This window comes from Hypanus sabinus, chromosome 19, assembly GCF_030144855.1.
Source record: "Hypanus sabinus isolate sHypSab1 chromosome 19, sHypSab1.hap1, whole genome shotgun sequence".
Taxonomy (NCBI): Eukaryota; Metazoa; Chordata; class Chondrichthyes; order Myliobatiformes; family Dasyatidae; genus Hypanus; species Hypanus sabinus.
The window spans coordinates 65,208-80,720 of NC_082724.1; the positions used below are offsets into that span (position 1 = coordinate 65,208).

The window sequence follows — 15,513 nt, forward strand, 5'->3', positions numbered from 1 at the left end:
CAATTGTGTTGACCCTGACTTCCCACATACTGCATACGGAGCACACCACTGCTCTGACTGTCTCCCCCATACCTGAACTGGATTAATAGAATAAGTCTAAAAAGCGACCTTACCTTCTTCCCCTCAGCGAGCAATCACACAGGCTTACCGAAGTCCCCTTACGCCGAAGCCCACTTAGCCAAAGCCCAGGACTCTGCTCCCACGGACTCCGCTGCCCGCTCTGAAAAGAAGTCCTGCCTTTTAAAGTGCGCGCTCGACGCTGACATCACTTGCGCCTGCGCAGTTCCCCCTCCTCCACAGGTATTGACCAGGTAGGTTTAAATCCTACCTACACGGTTGAATTCTCTGAGCTCCCAGCTGAATCACAAGCTGTAACTTGCTCCCGATTCAAATGTAACTTGCTCCCGATTATATCCACAGAGCAGTGAACTAACAGGTTGTACACTACAATCACAATAAAACAATGTAATCCTAAAAGGAGAAATAGGATGAAATCTAATCTTAACTCCAACTAGGTATTGCAGCAGCCTCTCCGGGCTCTGGATTGGGGATTACCAAACGTTATGTGGATTTTCTGGTGTAGTCTGTTTTGTCGTGAGCTTTTGTGATATCATTCTGGAGAACATTCTGTCATTTTTTAACTGCATTGCATTTGTGGTTTCTAAATGACAATAAACTGAAATTGAACTGAACTGAAATGAAAAATTAGGGTGTAAAAGAATGGAGAGTGTCAAGTGTTACGGTACGTCTCTGGCAACAATGAATATAGAGTTGAGGCAGGTTTTTTAATACACAAGTAAACATTTATTTTTAACTCTGCTCAACAAAAATGAAAAATAAACAAATGACTAACTTAACCGGAAGTTAACTGCTATAAGGCAACTCGAACAGTTCTTAAAAGTGATAAATGCAAATGTCCAAATGATTTATAGTCAATTAGGACTTTCCTGAAGTAACAAATTCCTCAACAACATGACATTATTGCTGATCCCACCTGAAAGACTCACAATGAAGAAAATAAAAATGGCTTAAAGGAACTGACCTTTTCCTTGGCGAATAACACTGTCCCAACCCTTTCTGCTCTTCAAGGCAGGGTTTATCTCGGATGCAGGTTACTATTTCCTGAATGAAGATCCAATAAGGTCGATCCTGTATTAAACCGCCAACACCACCGACTTTACTCGATCCTTCGGGTTTCCACACTTTGATAAATTCTTCACTCTCCAACTGAATTGCAAAGGTAGATCAAACCAAAACAGGCAGCATTTGGTGAAACTGTCGGTTATAATCTTTGAGACTTAAGATATAAAGTAAAACTCCACTTTAAAACAAAACTGCGTCATGAAACCAAATACACAGCATTATGGAGTAATCAACAACTTAAACAATGTCTCAACACAAAACTCCTGCATCACAGTAGGCTTTCCCCATCTTATACTTGTTGGAACAGGCCATCACATGTCTTCACACTGGCGGGAACATTACTAACCCTAACCCTAACACCCATGGGGGATGTAACACAAGAAATAAAAAGGAGAAACAAGATTAGCGGACAATTTACCTTTAAGAGTTTTAACAAACAAGGCAGGCTGGTATCCTAGCAATAGCCAGAGGCTGCAGCGGAAATGAACAAACGGGTTTCGTAAAACAATGCCCAGGATAGGTAGGGGGTGGGTGGAACATTTTAAACAGAAATCACCTGAGTTTTTATAGAATTCCCTCGATGAAGCCATAGGAAAATTCGAAACTGGAGGCACTCCCAGTCAGGAAATATGCTTTATTAAAGGCAATTCGCTGGAGTCGAAATCATTGAACCCCAGACGCAGAACAAGCAGTAAGAACATTAATTAAGTGTACTTCATTTGTAGTTTGCTGATTATTGTCTTACTTTAACGATGTGGAGGACTAACTGGAGAGAGAGGAGAGGTCTCCCATGTGACAGACCAAACTACGCTGATAACCGCAGGAACCCCTGTATCCCTAGGGATTCCTTTTCCACCACTGTCAGATCAATATATAAAATAATCCAGACTCTGCACCAGCTGAGAGTTTTGGAACAACTGAACAGGCCACCAAAGGGGATCACCAGCCAGGCGCAAAGACTGACCAAATTTATGAAGCCAGCGAACCCCTCCCAAGAAACGCTTCCTAAAATTGCTGCGAGTGCGGACGCCTGGGCTAAAGAAACAAGACAAATTTTAATTGAACATTACTGTTGTAGCCTGGGGAAAAGTACACACTCAGGACAACAACTACAATGGACACCCGGTTACATCACCAAAGTAGGCTGCAAGAATTCATTAAAATTCATTGAATCAAATCTGACTGATCATTTATAAGAAGCAGTCGCGAAAGCTGTAATCTGGAACAAACGAAATTTAAAGGATACCAGTGGGGATGGGCAGACAGACAGGGAGAGCCAGTACACAAGGACTGAGCAAGTCTTCCACCCCCAGGAACCACACAGCGTGAGAGGTGTAGGGCAGGGGACAGACAAGACAGGTAAGCCCCATTTGCAACAGCCAGGAGGGTCAAATAACTAGGCATCCTAACTCTAAACAGAAAAATGTAACTTGGGAACTAAGGCCCCTTAAACCAATACTAATTATAGGGGACTCTAACATTTCCAGGATTAAAAGATGCCCTAATAAAGATGTTCAATTGGACAGCTTTACGGGAGCCAAATTCATCCATGCCATGGCTATCCTGGAAATGTTAGAACTACAGCTAGAAACTAAGAAGGTTATCCTTTCCTTTGGAATAAACAACAGGTCACATAAACCAACAACAGCGACCCAACAGCTTCAACTACTAAGAATGGGCAGTATTAAATTTCCCCATGCTGGTATCTGCGTGCCAGAATTAAACTATTACCACAGATTGACAGAGGCAGAATGAGCAACCCTGGGCCAACGAAATGAGGTTATTATCCCTGCAATCCCGTCAAGGCAGTTTAAGGTAGACACAGACCAGATCCATTGGACAGACAGCACAGCCCAGACAATAGTCAAGAGGTGGAAGCAGTCTTTAAACAAGAGTGGAGAAAAAGCCAAGAGAGGCAGGGTCCACAACTGGGAGAGACCATCGTGAACCTCTCCCGTACATTCACCCCTACAGAAACCCAGCAAAAGGTTCTGAACAGGGGCTTCACTTTTGTACCGACTGCAAAACTCCATAAGGAGCAGATTGAGAAAGACATGGATAAGTTCTATAGGAGATTGGTACTCGTCGACTATTTTGGTGAGTCAGAACTTAGAAAGACCCCTTTCACCCTCCCTCAGACTGGATGCCCATAGAGGAAGTACAGGTCAGATGCGGTTCTAGAATTTGAGAGCACACTGGATGACATAATAGAGTGGGAGAGTATATGGCCCCTCACTAACGTGAATTTTCAAATGTATGGGTGACAGCTTGGGTGACTGAATGAATCACTTCCTGCAAACAGAACAGATGAACCATCTCACTGTAATATGAACATGCTGATGAGTGACTGAGCAGATCCTGTCCACCACAAGCAGCAGGTGAATGGCCTCTCTTCTCTGTGAATTCCCTTGTGTTTCTGTGGCTCGCTGAGTGAGAGAATCCCACACTGAGGAAAATCTCAAGTGATCAAATGCTGCTGTGTTCTCAGCAACCTACTTCCAGTGGATTTCACAGTTACAACATAAAACCTCACTTCAGGCACAAATCATGTTTACAACAGGGATGGGATACTTCTTCATCTCCTAGGATCAACAACGGATATATTGGTATCTGATCACTCCATAAATATCTGGACAGAGAGATTAAAACTAACAACCCTAATGCTGCTGTTGTTATGTGTGATTTCTGCACAAAAATTCTTTGTCATTTCCAACCTGTAAAAAGATTTACAAAAGGCATCAATGGGTGAAGGACAGCATTTCAGATGAGGTAATTTTAGTTTCTGTGGTGACGTCTGAATTCACACTGTTACAGCAAGGTTTAATCCAAGTTCAAGAAACCACTCCTGATCTAACTGGGACAGATCAGGGATCTGGACTGACCATCCAGTTCTCCAACTGTTTTCCTGTCCATATCAGAATGGGCCATTTCTGCCCATCTTCAATCTGTGAAGTAGCTTAGGCTGGCTCTCTCCATTTGTATTATTCAAGTTCTGTTCATGTTCCACATAATCCTAACAATTCTGGACAATGTTTCTCACCCTCTGCATGCCACCTTGGCTGAGCAGAGGATCACTTTTAGTGATAGATTGAGACAAATGCGCTGCTCCAAAGAATGCTATATGAGGTCATTATTACCCTTGACCATTATGCTCAATAATGAGTCAACCAATAGCCGGGGATGTGATGCCCTCCTCCTATTAGAGGTAATTTAATTTTTATTGTCTCTTACTTAGACTGACCCTTCTGAACATCAGAAAGACGGCATTTACCCACAATGTGCCGCCTTTTCTACTCTGGGAATCCCTGCTTGGGTGATCCGTGGGAGACTCATCTCTTACACCACCACAACCTTGGAAGAAGCGTCGGAGGCAAGGGAGAAGGGCCAGCATCCTGGCGTGGCTGCGACGACGTACAAATCAGCCGCCACTCCCTTGCATATTCCTGACTAATGTTCACTCCCTGGATAACAAGCTTTGTGAACCAACAGCCAGAATCTCCTGTCAGCAGGAAACAAAGGAATGTAACGTTTTGTGCTTCGTGGAGACCTGGCTGATGGAGGAAATACCAGATCTCACTATTGAACCCTCTAGGTCTCCCTGTTCCGGGCAGACAGATCTAAAAACTTATCTGGGAAGAGTAAATGAGGAGGGGTATGCTTCATGGTCAACAATGCTTGGTACAACCCCCAGAATGTGCATGCCCTCAAATCCTTGTGTTCCTCAGACCTGGAATACCTGGTGCTGCTGTGCTCACTCTACTGGCTGCCGAGGAAGGTCACGGCTGTTATCATCACAGCGATGTACATTCTGCCACAGGCTGATACTGACCTGGCTCTCAAGAAACTGTACAAGACCATCAACACGCTAGAGACTGAACACCCAGAGGGTGCCTTCATTCTCACTGGTGACTTAATCTAGTGTTGCTGACGGAAGTCTCTCTGAAGTTTTGTGAGCACTTGTGGAGATTAAGTTATTTGACCATTGCTACACTCCCTTCCGCAACACTTACAAAGCTGTCCACCCAGCTCTTGGAAAATCAGATCACTGTTTGATCCTGCTTTTGCCGACGTTAAGGCAGAAGTGAAACAAGAGGTGGCCATAGTTAAAACCGTTCATTGTTGGTCCGACCAAACAGTCTCCATGCTGCAGGACTGCTTCGATGTCGTCAACTGGAATGTCTTCTGTGATGAGGATGTCTCCGAGTTCATTGATGAAGTCATATGGTTCATCTGGAAGTGCATTGACAATGTTGTCCATCAGAAGTTGGTCAGGGTCTTCTCAAACCAGAAACGCTAGATCAATAGTTCAGTGTGAGCAGCACTTACCATGCAATACAATGCTGGCAATCAGCAAGAGCTCAAGAAAAGCAGCTACAATCTGCGCAAAGCTATCAAGGCTGCGAAACAACAATACAGGGACAAGATTGAGTCAAGATACACAATGAATAGCACATGTGACTTGTGGCAAGGGTTGCATACCATTGCACCCTTCAAAGCCAAACATAGTGCCAACATTGCAGCCTCTCTCCCAGATGAGCTCAATTGCTTTTACACTTGCTGTGATGTCACTAACTCTGAGCGTCCGAGGAAAGCCACCGCTACAACCTGCAACTTGGTCATCTCTGAGGTTGAGGTATGCAGATGTTTCCAACAAGTGGACAGATGCAAGGCTGTGGGACCGGACAGCATCCCAGGGCGAGTACTCAGAATATGCGTAGCACAACTGGCAGGTGTGTTTACAGACATTTTTAATCTCTCCCTCTCCCAGTGCAGACTGCCACCATTGTCCCTGTACTAAAAAAGACCAAGGTAGCATGCCTGAACAACTGGCATCCTGTCGCACTAACCTCAATAATAAGAAAATGCTTTGAGAGGCTGGTCAAGAACTACATCTGCAGCGTGCTACCACCCAAACTGGACCCCCTACAATTCGCCTACCGACACAACTGATTGACAGTTAACACAATAGCCACTGCTCTACACACTGTCCTTACACATCTGGAGGAAAAGGATGCTTACGTGAGAATGCTGTTCTTGGACTACAGTTCAGCATTCAACACCTTAAATCCATCCAGGCTTGACAGAAAGCTCAGAGACCTCAGCCTTGACCCTGCCATGTGTAGCTGGATCCTGGACTTCCTGTCAGATCGCTGGCAGGTGGTAAGAGTGGGCTCCCTTACCTCCACCCCTCTGACTCTCAACACAGGAGCCCCTCAGGGCAGTGTACTAAGTTCCCTCCTCTATTCCTTGTATATCCATGACTGTGTCGCCACACACAGCTCTGGTCTGCTAATTAAATTTGCAAACAACACTACATTGGTTGGCCTAATCTCAAACAGTAACGAGGTGGCCTACAGGGAAGAAGTCATCTTTCTGACACACTGGTGTCAAGAAAACGACCTCTCCCTCAGTGTTACAAAAACAAAGGCGCTGTTTGTGGATTACAGAAGGAATGGAGATGGGCTAGCCCCTACTGACATCAGTGGATCTGGAGTTGAGAGGGTGAACAGCTTCAAGCTCCTCAGGATCCACATCACCAAGGACCTCACATGGTCTGTACAAACCAGCTGTGTGGAGAAAATGGCACAGCAGAGCCTCTTTCACCCCAGACGGTTGAGGAAGTTTGGAACAGGCCCCCAAAATAGTAAGAACTTTGTACAGGAGGACAATTGAAAGCATTCTGACTGGCTGCATCACTGCCTGCTATGGGAACTGTACCTCTCTTAATTGCAGGATTCTGCAGAGTGGGGTGGACAGCCCAACGCATCTGTAGTTGTAAACCTCCCGTGATTCAGGACATTTACAAAGACAGGCGTGAAAAAAGGGCCTGATGGGTCATTGGGGACCTGTCAGGGCACTGAAGCAGGGGCCCAATCGCAGACAAAGTACTGTGCACACTGTGATATTTACTGAGTAGCAAATCCAGAGGGGTAACAAAGTCAGCATCAAAGTTCAGACAGAGATAAAAAATTCCAGACAAATACAAAAATCAGGATTGGGAAACAGGCAGAGTCTATATTCAGATGGATAGAGTCCAGATACGAATGCTGGAAAAGCTCAGGAAAACCCACTGACACAATCTGGCAACAAACAGGTGAAAACACAGGACTAAAATACACTGAGCAATAAACAGAGAGGCAGATGATAGGTGGAGTACAATGAGACAGAAGTGGCAGCAAAACAGGTAATAATGAGAAACAGGTGAGAAATGGAGTATTCAGTAATACAGGGGCCAGAGTAGATGAGCAGGAATAGGAGCACATGGTGCACAAAAACAAACAGGAGCACATGGCAATACAAAGCCACAGACTGACAGCTAGGGGGAAAACACACAAATAGACAAAGTTCAGCTGGAGGTACTGACAACATCTGAGTCACCCCAACCACAGTCTGTTCCAGCTGCTACCATGTGGGAATCATAAAAGCCAGGACCAACAGGCTCCAGGACAGCTTCTTCCACCAGGCCATCAGACTGATTAACTCACGTTGATTTGAGTGTATTTGTATGTTACATTGACTGTTCTATTTATTATAAATTACTCTGATTGTACATTGCACAATTAGATGGAGACGTAACGTAAAGGTTTTTACTGTTCATGTGTGTGAAAGATGTAAGAAATAAAGTCAATTCAATTCTCTTCTAATATTTGTATACTTGTACATCTGTGCACTTGTAGTTTCGTCTGGGATCAATAAATTATCTATCTACAAAGAACACATAGTATTACATGGCGGAACGTGGAGTGTGTATGATTTCTCTGTCCATTCTCCTGCACCCCCCCCCCCCAGGTGATTAATGGTAGTGAATGCATCAATTATGGCAATACCAATGAATATGAAGTGGAGAACAGTAATATTTATATTTGGAGTGTGGCACATTTGTGATGTGAAAGCTACAGGTGATTTGTTGTCCACGATAAAAGTATTTATATTATAATGTATCCAAAGAAAATGGTAGAAAACATGTTTTCATGGATAGAAAGATCCTGAACAAGATGAGGTAGAAAAGAAGTCCCTAATCATTCATCCTCCCCACTGAACTCCCTCCTGGCACTTATCCTTGCAAGTAGAACAAGTGCTACACCTGCCCTTACACCTACCCCCTCACTACAATTCAGGGCTCCAAACATCCCTACAGGTGGGGCGACACTTCACCTGTCAGTCTGTTGGGGTCATCTACTGTATCCGGTGCTCCCAGTGTGGCCTCCTGTATATCGGTGAGACCCGATGTAAATTTGAAGACCATTTCACCGAGCACCTACGTCCTGTCTGCCAGAAAAAGTGTGAACTGGTAGCTACCCATTTCAATTCTACTTCCCATTCCCATTCTGACATGTCAGGTCATGGCTGCCTCTGCTTTTGCAATGAGGCTACACTCAGGTTGGGGGAAAAACACCTTATATTCTGCCTGAGTAGCCTCCGAACTGATGGGATGAACATCGATTTCTTGAGCTTCTGGTAATGATCCTTCCCTTCACTATTGCCCATTCCCATTTCCCTCTCTCACTTTATCTCCTTTCCTGCCCATTACCTCCCTCCAGTGCTCCACCCACTTTTATTTCTTCCATGGCCTTCTACCCTACCCTGTCAGATTCCCCCTTCTCCAGCCCTGTATTTCTTTCACCAATCAACTTCCCAGCTTTTTATTTAAACCCTTTCCCACTCCTGGTTTCACCTATCACTTTGTGCTTCTTCCTCCCCTCCCCCACCTTCATACTCTGTATCTTCCTCTTTTTTTTCCAGCCCTGATGAAGGGTCTCAGCTTGAAACATCAACTCTACTCTCTTACATAGAACCTGGCCTGCAGAGTTCCTCCAAGATTGTGTGTGCGTTGTTGATCCTCCACAGCCTACCACCTACTGAGCGGATGAGCTAGAATCAGAAAAAAAATGTGGCATGCGTATTTGTCGGGAATTGGCTGTGATCCTTATGCACGCGCATTTGATCGCAAGGTCATGTATCACGATTGCCGAATTCTGAAGCACCACACAAAATGGTTCAGGAGCTCAGCAGATCAGGCAGCATTTGTGGAAATGAATAAACACTGGACACTTCAGGGAATGATCCTTCTGCAGGATTGAAAAGGAAGAGAGAAGACATCAGAATAAGGGGGTGGGGGAAGGAGGATAGCTGAGATGATAAATTAATTCAAGTGGGTGAGAAAGGTAAAGGGCTGGAGAAAAACGAATGTGATAGGAGTAGATCATGGGAGAAAGGGAAGAAGGAGGGGACCCAGTGGGAGGTGATAGGTGGGTGAGGAGAGGCAAAAGGCCAGAGGCATTTGTAAACCACAGTACTGTATAATGTTTTACACTGGGTTTTTGCTAATGTAGCAGTACTCCCATGGTTGTGCCTCAAGTGGCCAGGAGGTGCAAACACTTTGTGAAGTTTACATAATATTTCTCTCTCCAGAAAAGTGCAATGATTTACATTGGAAGTAAATCCAATGTAAATTCGAAGGTACAGTAAAGAATTAATGACATGGTTTTTAGTAGTGTGAACAGAGGGATATTAGGGTCCAGATCCATAGATCCCTATAAATTTCTATGCAAGTTGATAGGGTTGAAATGAAGGCATATGGGGTGTTGGCTTTCATTACTCAGGGATTGAAGAAATAACAAGCAGGATAGACAAAGGAAAATCAGTTGATATTGTGTTCTTGGAGTTTCTGATAGAGTTTTGAGGAAGTAGAGCAGGTACAGAAGGAATTAAACAAATTGGGAGAATCAGCAAAAAAGTAGCAGGTGGAATGTAGTGTGGGGAAATGTATGGTCATGCTCTTTGGCAGAAGAAATAAAAGTGCAATTACAGTATACGTATATCGATTAGATTAAAAATCGTGCAAAAAACAGAAATAATATATTTTAAAAGTGAGGTAGTGTCCAAGGGTTCAATCTCCATTCAGGAACCGGATGGCAGAGGGGAAGAAGCTGTTCCTGAATTGCTGAGTGTGTGCCTTCAGGCTTCTGTACCTCCTACCTGATGGTTACAGTAAGAAAAAGGCATGCCCTGGTTGGTGGAGGAATTAATAATGGATGCTGCCTTTCTGAGACACCACTCCTTGAAGATGTCCTGGGTACTTTGTAGGTTAGTACCCAAGATGGAACTGACAACCCTCTGCAGCTTATTTCGGTCCTGTGCAGTAGCCCGCCCATCCCCCCCCGCCATGCCAGACAGTGATACAGCATGTCAGAAAGTTCTCCATGGTACATCGAAAGAAGTTTTTGAATGTATTTGTTGACTTACCAAATCTCTTCAAGCTCCTAATAAAGTACAGCCACTGTCTTGTCTTCTTTATAACTGCATTAATATGTTGGGACCTCAGAGATCTTGACACCCAGGAACTTGAAATTGCTCACTCTCTCCACGACTGATCCCTCTACGAGGATTAGAATGTGCTCCTTCGTCTTACCCTTCTGGAAGTCCATAACCAGCTCTTTCGTCTTACTGATGATGTGTGCCAGGTTGTTGCTGCGGCACCACTCCACTAGTTGGTATATCTCAATCCTGTGCGCCCTCTCATCTCCACCTGAGAGTCTACCAACAATGGTTGTATCGTCAGCAAATTTATAGATAGTATTTGAGCCATGGGTGTAAAGAGAGTAGAGCAGTGTGCTAACCACACACCCCTGAGGTGCACTAGTGTTGACCGTCAGCAAGGAAGAGGAGATATTATCACTAATCTGCACAGACTATGGTCTTCCAGTTAGGAAGTTGAGCATTCGATGTTAGCATACATTTCAAGAGGACTAGAATATAAAAGCAAGAATGTAATGTTGAGAATTTATAAAGCACTTGAAGTATTGTGAGCAGTTCTGGGCTCTTATCTTAGCAAATTAACCCTAATCCTAAAACTACCTGTCCTTTCATCTATCTTTGTATCATCTGCAAACTTTGCAACAAACTCATCAATTCCATCATCCAAATCATTGATGTATAAGGTAAAAATAATCAGTCCTAATACAGACCCCTGTGGAATACCACTAGTTACTGGCAGCCAATCAGAAAAGGCTCCCTTTATTCTCACTCTTTGCCTCCTGCCCATCAGCCATTGCTCTATCCATGCTGGAATCCTTCCTGCTTGTTGAGCAGCCTCAAGAGTACCCTGCCTTCAAATTTGTACTTCTAAAGTAAATCACTGCACTTTAGGGGAGGAATAAGCAGATGTAAGCATCAAGATCTGTTTGGACCTCCTGGCCACTTGGAGTGCAGCAGTAAGAGTACAGTGGCAGAAATCCATGTAAATGTTACACTGTGGTTTACAAATCTCTCTGGCCTTGATAGACAATAGGTGCAGGAGTAGGCCCTTTGAGCCCGCACCGCCATTCAATGTGATCATGGCTGATCATCCACAATCAGTACCCTGTTCCTGCCTTCTCCCCATGTCCCTGGACTCTGCTATCTTTAAGAGCTCTATCTAACTCTTTCAATCTCTCCTATCTATCCTCACCTGCCTATCACGCCCCCCTGAGTTCCTTCCTTCTTTCCTTTCTCCCATGGCCTACTCTCCTCTGCCATTGCATTTATTCATCTCCAGCCCTTTTCACCCATCTGGCTTCACTTATTTTAGCTATCCTTCTTCCCCAACCCCCGGCGTCTTCTCCCTTCACTTTCAATCCAAAGAAAAGTCACTGTTCGAAATGTAAAGGCGTTTGGTGTGACCCAGTTAGCATGCACACCCTCAAAACCTTTTGCTTCATGGATCTGGAGTGCCTTATGCTGCAATATCGACCTTTCTGGCTGCCTAGAGAATTTATATCTTGTAGCAACCCATTTTCTGCGCAGGCGAACCGGCTCACAACTAACCAGCGCGCGGAGGTAGACTTTGGTATGCATCTCTGACGTAATTTCCGCCCGGAGAGGGCGGGCGCTAGGGATTTAAATACCAGCACCGCGAAGTTTGAATAAACTAGACTCGAAACGACTTACCGACTGACTGCGTGTCGTTATTTCAGCGCTGTGTGTAGCACATCGCTACAATCTGTTATCATTACAGCTGTGTATATCCCACCACAGGCCAATACCACCCTGGCTCTCAATGAACTTTGCAAAACTATCAAGTTCCGTGAGGCCACACACCCAGAGGCTGCTTTCATCATCACTGGAGACTTTAAACAAGTGTCGCTGACCAGAGCTTACCTGAAGTTATGCTGACACATCGAGGTGAGCACATGGGGAGGAGAAGCATACTCGACCACTGCTACTCTCCCTCCCATAACACTTACAAAGCACTTCTCTGCCCTCCGTTTGGAAAGTCTGACCATTCCTCCATGTTGTTCCTGCCCACCTACAGGAAGAAACTCAAACAGGAAGCAGCCATAGAGAAAACCATTTACTGATGGTCCAGCCAATCAGACTCAACGTTACAAGACTGCTTTGATAGCGTCACTTGGGAGGTATTTCGGGTTGAGAACATCTCCAAGTACACGGAGGTGGTCACAAGCTTCATTCAGAAGTGCACTGAAGCCATTGTTCCCCAAAAATCGGTCTGGGTCGATCTGAACCAGAAGCCTTGGATAAATAGTTAAGTGTGTTGTTGCTCTCAGCACAAGGATAAAGCCTCCACCTCCAGAGAACAACAGGAGCTCAAAGGTTGCCACTATGATTTACCTACAGCCATCAAGGTGGCAAAATGGCAACACAAGGACAAAATCCAGTCACAACTCTGCGACAATAACATACAACAGTGTATGGCAAGGACTGCACACAAGCGTGGACTTCAAGAGGAAATGCAGCAATACAGCCAATATTTATGCCTTGCTCCCAGATGAGCTAAATGTTTTTTACACTTGATTCAAGGTTGATAGGACTGAACCCCTGAGTGCTGCCAAAGAGACTTGGATCTTGGTCATCTTCAAGGCTGACATGTACAACATACCAACGTGTCAACAGCCACATCCCAGGGCATGTCCTCAGTGCTGACAGCTGGCTGGCGTGTTTATGGATATTTTTAATCTCTCCCTCTCCCAGAGTGTAGTGCTCCCCTATTTCCAATTGTCTATCATTGTTCCTGTATGTAAGAAAACCAAGGTAGCATGCCTGAACAATTGGCATCCTGTCACACTCACCTCAATTATAAGCAAATGTTTTGAGAGGCAGCTTAAAGATTACATCTACAGCATGCTAGCACCCACACTGGACCCCTTACAATTCACCTACCGAAGGAACCAGTCTACCGATGACACCATAGCCACAGCTCTACACACTGTCCTCACTCAGCTGGAGAAGAGGGATGCATATGTTAGAATGCTGTTCCTAGACTACAGTTCAGCATTCAACACCATAATGCCCTCTGGACTTTACAGGAAGCTTAGAGACTTCACCCTGCACACCTTGTGCAGCTGGATCCTAGATTTCCTATTGGATGCCAACAGGTGGTCAGGATGGGCTCCTCCACCTCTGCCCCTCTACACAGGTTTACTCCCTTTACACCCACGGCTGTATTGCCACATATAGCTCCAATCTGCTGTTAAAATTCACAGATGACACAACTTTGATGGGCCTTATTCCTAGCAGTGATGAGACAGCCTACAGAGGAGAGGTTAACACCCTGACACAGTGGTGCCAAGATAACAATGTCCAAAAAAACAAAAAGAGCTGATCGTGGATTACAAGAGGAAAGGAGACAGGCTTGCCCCAATCAACAGCAATGGGTCTGCAATTGAGAGGGTGAGTAGTTTCAAGTTCCTCGGTATACACATCACCGATGATCTCACCAGGACTGTACACACCACTGGCTTTGTGACAAAAAAGCACAGCAGCTTCTCTTTCACCTCAGTGACTGAAGAAGTTTGGCATGGACCCCCAAATCCTCAAGACCTTCTACAAAGGCACCATTGAGAGTATACTGACTAGCTGTATCACTGCCTGGTATGGGAACTGCACCGACCTTGATCGCTGGCCACTGCAGAGAGTGAAACAAACAGCCCAGCGCATCTGTGGATGTGAATTTCCCTCCACTGAGGACATCTATAACAGCAGGTGCAGAAAGAAGGCCTGGAAGATAATCGGGGACATTGGTCACCCCAACTATAAACTGTTTCATCTGCTTTCGTCTGGCAAACAGTACCGCAGCATTAAAGCCATGGCCAATAGGCTACGGGACAGCTTCTTTCTACAAGCAATTAGACTTATAAATTACCATGTCTGTACATTGCAATGGAGTCATAGCACAGATTTTCACTTCCTTGCGTTGTGGGATGGATGTAAGATTTAACTAAATATCCGAATTCTAATTCTGTTTACTCATTGCCAGAGCTGCGAAGCGCACTGTGGTGGTTCAGAATACGGCGACCGTGACCCAAGACCTCGCGATCAAGTGCGCATGCGTGAGCATCACGGCGAGTTCCGGGCTATTGTGCACATCACTTTTTGTTTTCCTATTCTCGCGCATGCGCTCAGTAGGCGATCGGCTCTGAAGGATCGGTGGCAGGTAAGAACGCGTCTCCGGTCGGGTTTTTCATCTGCACAGACATCCGAACCGCGACTGAGGGACAAATGTTACGAGCTACGGACACATCGTGGCCCCACACCCCGGGATGTACCTGGTCCTTTCCTTCTCTCAGCCCCACGAGCCGTACCCGGGCCTGGGGGAGCTATGCTGATGAGGGAAGGAGCTGGCGCTATTTCTGAGGCGCATGCGTATCTCTGGACCCGTCCGGTAGACAGGTCTCTCGATCGAGGGGTTTCTGGGTAGAGAGGCACCCATGGGTGACAATCCCTTGTATTCGTGCTTGATAACGGAGGTGAAATGATTGGAATGGGGAGCGGTTGGGTCTCTCAGACACATCCTACGATTAGGAAGTTGATACAAGAATATATTAACAAATAAAAAATCTGCAGATAAATCCATGCAACACACACAAAATGCTGAAGGAACTCAGCAGGCTAGGCAGCATCTATAGAAACGAGTGCAGTCGACGAACAGGCGCTACACCTGCCCCTTCACTTTCTCCCTTACTATCATTCAGGGCCCCAAGCCGTCCTTCCAGGTGAGATGACATTTCACCAGTGAGTCTTTTGGGGTCATATACTGTGTGTGGTGCTCCTGGTGTGGCAGTGAGACCTGAGGTAGATTGGGAGACCACTTCACCAGTGCCAGAAAAAGTGGGATATCCCAATGGCCACCCATTTTAATTCCACTTCACATTCCAATATGTCTGTCCATGGCCTTCTCCACTATTGTGATGAGGCCACACTCAATTGGATGAACAACACCTGGGAACATCTGGGAGCCTCCAACCTGATGGCATAAACATCAAATTTTCAAACTTTTAGTAATGCCTCCCCCTCCCTTCACCATTCCCCATTCCCTTTTCCCTCTCTCATCTCATTGCCTGCCCATCGCCTCCTTCTGGTGCTCCTCCCTCC

General features: G+C 45.3%; 1 protein-coding gene and 1 long non-coding RNA gene across 5 annotated transcripts in view; one reads left to right on the forward strand and one right to left on the reverse strand.

Moving 5' to 3' along the window:
* LOC132377642 (uncharacterized) lies at positions 1-14,714 on the reverse strand. Its single transcript, XR_009506707.1, has 3 exons — positions 14,688-14,714; positions 1,043-1,227; positions 1-220 (listed from the first exon to the last, which is right to left on the reverse strand). It is a non-coding gene; the product is annotated as an uncharacterized LOC132377642 (long non-coding RNA).
* LOC132377638 (gastrula zinc finger protein XlCGF26.1-like) overlaps positions 14,537-15,513 on the forward strand; it is a 25,899-nt gene continuing 24,922 nt past the window's right edge. For 3 of the 4 annotated variants that reach the window (XR_009506704.1, XR_009506703.1, XM_059943824.1), the window contains exon 1: positions 14,537-14,575. The gene's annotated coding sequence lies outside the window, so the exon portion shown is untranslated. The remainder of the gene's footprint in view (positions 14,576-15,513) is intronic. The other variant, XM_059943825.1, reaches the window with a different exon arrangement.